This window comes from Sus scrofa, chromosome 9, assembly GCF_054392235.1.
Source record: "Sus scrofa isolate SSC_HxYL_T2T_F1_AM1 chromosome 9, Sscrofa_HxYL_maternal_Yorkshire_Landrace_v2.0, whole genome shotgun sequence".
NCBI lineage: Eukaryota > Metazoa > Chordata > Mammalia > Artiodactyla > Suidae > Sus > Sus scrofa.
In genome coordinates this window covers 60,812,716-60,818,571 of record NC_139391.1, presented here as the reverse complement: position 1 = coordinate 60,818,571, position 5,856 = coordinate 60,812,716, and the positions used below count along the sequence as shown (strand labels likewise).

Below are 5,856 nucleotides of genomic sequence, written 5' to 3'. Positions count from 1 at the left end.
TACACCACAGCCACAGCAACTCCAGATCCAAACCAAGTCTGTGACCTATACCACAGCTCACAGAAACACCAGATCCTTAACCCACTGAGTGGGGCCAGGGACTGAACCTGAGTCCTCATGGATACCAGTCAGATTCATTACCGCTGAACCGCAACAGAAATTCCTGTGGAGAATTTCTTTAGTTTTTGTCAGGAAATTCATGAGTTCTTCTGAATCTGAGAGTCCCCCTCACCTCCCATCTGCCCAAAGATCCCAGCTGGCACTGGTGACAGGACGGGAGCTGATGTTCTGGGGCTGGTTGATATTTTGAGAAATTAGTTTTTGATCCTGCTACACTTTCCCACCCCACCCCTTCCAAAGAGAGCACCCAGGGCTTTTGTATTCCCCCGTTGGCACAGATGTCTCTCGCAAAGAGAAGTTGTTCATAAACTTCCTTCCCAGCTCTTATTGTCTAAGAGTCTGGGCTCCTTGGAGGGATTCTGCTTCTAGGGAAGGAGGAGCTGGGGAGGGTGTTCGCAGCCTGCAGGTCTGTGAGTAAGATGCCCCAGGCTCCCTGCAGATACAGACTTCATATTCAGCCTAGAATGCTCCTCCCCCAGGTCAGAACTTGCTTCCCCACTTGTTCAGGCCTCTGCTCAGGAGCCTTCCTTCCGCTGACCCTCCCCAGACACACAACTAAAGCCACCTTCACAGCTTCTGCCCTTCACCGATGGGTTTTCCACTTAGTGCTGGAGCTGCCCAGCATCTTATATACATCTTGGATGGTTAGTTTGCTGTTTTCTCACCTGTGGCACGTAAAAGCTCCTGTACACTAAAGACTATGTTCCTGCTTACAGAACCTAGGTCAGTCGGCACCCATGACAGTTCACTTTAAGGGGCACCCTGGCTGGGTCTTGGTACCCAAAAATGTGGTCTAAACTGGTTGTTGCTATGAAGATATTTTTTGGGTGAGATGAATATTTAAATCAGTAGGTTTTGAGTAAAGCAATTGTTCTTTATTATGGGAGAGGTGGGCTCATCCAATCTGTTGAAGACTTCAAGAGAAAAGGTCTGAGGTCTTCTGAGGAAGAGGGAATTCTGCCAACAGATGGCCTTTGGACTCAAGCTGCCACGTCACCTCTTCCTGGGGGCTCCAGCCAGCTGCCCGCCCTGTAGGCTTTAGATTTGCCAGCTCTAATCTCATGGGCCAGCTCCTTGAAATCCCTCTCTCAATCCCTGCCCATCTCTCACTCTCTCCTTCGCTATCTATCTATCTATCTATCTATGTCATCTCCATCCATCCATCCATCCCTCCGTCCATATATTTCTGTATATTTCTCTCTTTTTGTGGAATGCCTCATGATTTTGGGGTCATCCTGGTACAGGGCCATGCTAATCTCCATATCCTTCCAATTTCAGTACAAGTGCTGCAGAAGCAAGCATTGTGTATTTCTATATACATCCTATTGATTCTGTTTATCTGAAGAAATCTGACTACTATATCACTAATAAGAAAATATAGTAAATATTTGTTTTTTTCTTACAAATGCTTTTATTTTTATTTTTTTGATTGTTATTTCCCCAATACAATTTTTTTCTACTGTACAGCATGGTGACCCAGTTACACATACATGTACACATTCTATTTTCTCACATTATCATGCTCCATCGTAAGTGACTAGCATAGTTCCCAGTACTACACAGCAGGATCTCATTGCTAGTCAATTCCAAAGGCAATAGTTTGCATCTATTAACCCCAAGCTCCCCATCCACCCCACTCCCTCTCCCTTGCCCCTTGGCAACCACAAGTCTATTCTCCAAGTCCATGCATTTCTTTTCTGTGGAAAGATTCATTTGTGCTATATATTAGATTTCAGAAATAAGTGACATCATATGGTATTTGTCTTTGTCTTTGTCTTTCTGACTTACTTCACTCAGTATGAGAGTCTCTAGTTCCATCTGTGTTGCTGCAAATGGCATTATTTCATTCTTTTTTATGGCTGAGGAGTATTCCATTGTGTATATATACCATATCTTCCTAATCCGATCATCTGTCAATGGACTTTTGGGTTGTTTCCATGTCTTGGCTATTGTGAATAGAGCTGCAATGAACATGCGGGTGCATGTGTCTTTTTAAGGAAAGTGTTGTCCAGATATATGCCCAAGAGTGGGATTTCTGGGTCATATGGTAGTTCTAGTAAATATTTGTTGAACGAATGAATGAGTGAATGAATGAGGTGTGAGACCTCAGAAGAGAATGGCTTTATTGTATTTCTAAGAGATAAGAGTCTAGATTCTGGCTATCCCAAGAAAGCCCCTCTAGCTGTAGAGCAAAGTGGCTTTAAGAAATCTTGCTATGTGCACTTTGAAGGATTGGGGTGACCACAATAGATTTGGAATATAGGTGCTCTTTCACCACATGGGGTTCTTTCTCAGATTCTTGAGTGAGGTCCAAGTCAGGCTCATGGAGGGTCTTGGGTAACAATAATGACTTAGAGACTATTTATTTTGGTTTAGCAAAAATGAGGTATTATGACATTTCTTGAATATCAATATCTATGGATTCTTTTCTTATCTTTCTAAGTTTTGAACATTGGCTCTCCTGGCTATGACCACTTTGCTCTTGTCAACAGTCACAGTGTTTGACTCATGATATCTCTGCTGGGAGTTTCGTTCATTCCTTCAGTCATCAAATGCTTCCTGAGCACCTGCTATGTTCTGCGAACTATCACAGCCAGGGGTATGTATTGGCTACCTCAGCTGCAGATCACATCATACCAAAACTTTATAGCTTAAAACAGCCACCAACTTATTACCCCTTATTACCGCTCATAGTGTCTGTGAGTCAGAAATTCAGAAGTGGCTTGGCAGGGGTCAGCCTGGGTTGTGTCATCAGGTGGCTCAACTGGGGCTGGAGGCTCTGCTTCCAAGGGACTCAGTCACATGGTTGCAAGATGGCCTGGCTCTTGGTGAGGTCTTGCATTCCTCTCCATGTGTGCCCTCCACAGGGCTGCTTAATGTCCCCATAGCATGGCAGTGACTTCTGAGTGAGTAATCCAAGAGACCAAAGCAATGGCCACATGCCTTAATGGCTCAGCACAGGAGGTTACACAGCATCCTATGTGTGACCCTGGTCAGCCCAAAGGAAGGGGACTACATAAACACATGGGTACCAGAGGCCACAAGCACTGGGAGCCATCTTGAAGACTGCTTCCCCAAGGATACAGAGATAGTAAGATGAGCAAAGCCCCTGCAGTGCTCATGTCCTGTGGACAGGCTGGGGTGGGCTGGGCTGGGCATCATCTCCAGGTGATCCATCCTCCCAGCCAGGAAACTCTCCTCTCACCCCCAGGATCATCCTCCCCGATCTCCCATCCCTGCCCTTACCCATTCCCCCCAGCAGCCTCCCCCTTCTCTCTGTGATGCCAGCATTAGTAACTACTAAGCATAGGATGTCTTATGTCTGGGGATATCCTGGTGAGTGTGTGCAAATGACCTTCAGTACAGGACTCCTGAAAAAAGATACAGGCCTGCAAGGGCAACGTGTAAATCCTAGGTAAGGGGTTTGACCCCAAAACAGGACAGATGCACTTAGTGACACCCTCCTCAAAAGCGCCATCAGGCCCATCCTGATGCATGTTTTGGTGTTTTGCTGCCTCATTGGTGCATCTGTAAATTTTTCCTCTAAGTGTGGGGGCGGGGGCGGGGTGGTTCTTCTCTCTCTGGCTATTTCTCCCTTTTAAGTCCAGGCACTAGGGGGAACCCAGCCCATGCCCTTGATTGACTGATGTGATTATTGTCATGAGGGGGTCAAAGACCAAGACCTCTCAAGGTTGCATCCCCAGGGCGTGACATGGTACCTCCATCAGGAATGAAGTTCCAGGACTGGATGATGCTTGCCAAGTAGAGGCTTAAGAGGAATTCTTTAAAGGCACAAATGAGTGCCGAGTCAGCTGTGGACCAGGGAACAACTCCCAGGTTAGCATGGTTCCAGCTTCACGTGCCTTATTCTGGATCCCAGCAAACTGTCAGAACTTTCATCTCTTTTGGACCTTATTTTTCCTCCTAGAACTTTTATACCTGAGGTATGAAAGAGGGGCTGTTGGGGGGCAAGGATATGTGGGCTCCAAACCCTGGCTTTGGATGCAAGAAGATGCCCCTGTGAGCTCTCCTGCAGGAAAAGGGGCTGACTGGCCTCCGAGGCAGGTGGGGTGCAGACACAGGGAGAGCAGGTGTGGAGCCCAGGAGTGAGGCACCTCATCACTGACAGCGAGAAGCAGGTGAGTGTGCATCGTTATCCTATGATTAATATATAATAATACGGTAATCACCAGGCAGAGCTGTGTGAATACAACATTAGGCTGGAAACAATGCCCTCAGGATACACCATCTGAAGCCTCCCACAGCATCAGCAGTTTGGCTTCTTTTTTAGCTCAGGTGAGGGTAAGAGGACCCTGAAGATGCAGAATAGCAGCCAGCTTCCTAACACTCATCAGCTGAAGGAACTTGGATCCCACTGGTTGCCAGGGGATTCTCCAGGGTTCCTCTGCATATTTCCTGCACAAGCGGGAAGGAGATGGGTTTTCATGCACCAAGGACAAGAATGGATTTGGGCCAAGGTGCTACAGGTGAGGTCTCTCCCCCAGGACACTCGGGCCTAGGAATCTCTTTCTCTTCCAAGTCTGACCTATCCTGACCTGCGGGTTCCTGGCAGGGGCCTCAGGAAGAAATGCTCTGATCTCCTGGTGTGCTCTGCTGTGCTTTCCTGTGCTGCTGGGGAAGTGGGTGTGGACAGGGAAGAAGGAGATGCCAGCCTCAGGTCTGGGCCACAGAAGGCTTCCTTGAGTGTAGCCTCCTCCCCAGGGGGTTTACAGCACAGACTTTAAGACCACGCTAGAGTTCCTGCTGTGGCTCAGTGGGTTAAGAACCCAAAATAGTGTCCGTGAAGATGAAAGTCCCATCCCTGGCCTCGCTCAGTGGGTTAAGGATCTGGCATTGCTGCAAGCTACAGTGTAGTTTGAAGATGTGGCTCAGATCTGGTGTTGCTATGGCTGTGGCGTAGGCTGGCAGCTGCAGCTCCGATTTAACTCCTAGCTCAGGAACTTCCATATGCCATGGGTGTGACCATTAAAAAAAAAAAAAAAAGACTATGCCAGACTGGCTTTGATGGAGGCGTGAGGGCTCAGCCTCCTGGGGGAACATTATCTTCTAGGACAGAGTAACAGAACACCAATTCCTATAGGAGGTGGGGATGGGTGCCTTGACCTCTGCATGATCTCAGAATCTACAGAGTCTTCTGCATCCCTGGTTCCAGCAAAGGCTTAAGAAAACAGCTCAAGTGAGAAGAAATGGTTTTCCACCAGAAGCATCATCCAGAGGTTAAAGAGGCAGGTGGGTGATGCTTGCCAGGTGACATAGGGGACACAAAAGGTAAAAGAGCAGAGTCCAGCCTGGGAGATTGACCAGGGCCACAGTGACCCAGGCAGACTGTCTGTGTGCACCTGCTCTGCCGGACACCCCTCCCCCTACTCCATCTGCCTCCCTAAATTCCCCTGGACCCTGAGTCCTGTCTTCTTGGCTAAACCTCCATTTCTACCAGTTTCCCACCAAATGGGGTATGGTTGTAACTACTGCAAAATGTGACCCTATCTCCAACGCTTTTCTCCATGCTCACCCTGTAAACCAGAGCCCACCTGGCTGTTGCTGGTGTGATGGCAGCCCAGTGAGCGGGAAGCCACTGTTGGTCTTGTCTCCTTAGCAACCAGAGTCGGGTGTCACCAGGGACCCAGGGCAGTCGGGGCAAGTGCAGGCGTCACTGCTCTGCCACCAGAGTCTCCAGACAGATTCTCCGGGACCTGTTGCTGCCACTTTCTCTTC

General features: G+C 48.2%; 1 non-coding gene across 1 annotated transcript; it reads right to left on the bottom strand.

Moving 5' to 3' along the window:
• Positions 1–1,320: 1,320 nt before the first annotated feature.
• Positions 1,321–1,422, bottom strand: LOC146399948 (U6 spliceosomal RNA). Its single transcript, XR_014816930.1, has one exon. It is a non-coding gene; the product is annotated as a U6 spliceosomal RNA (small nuclear RNA).
• Positions 1,423–5,856: the final 4,434 nt, after the last annotated feature.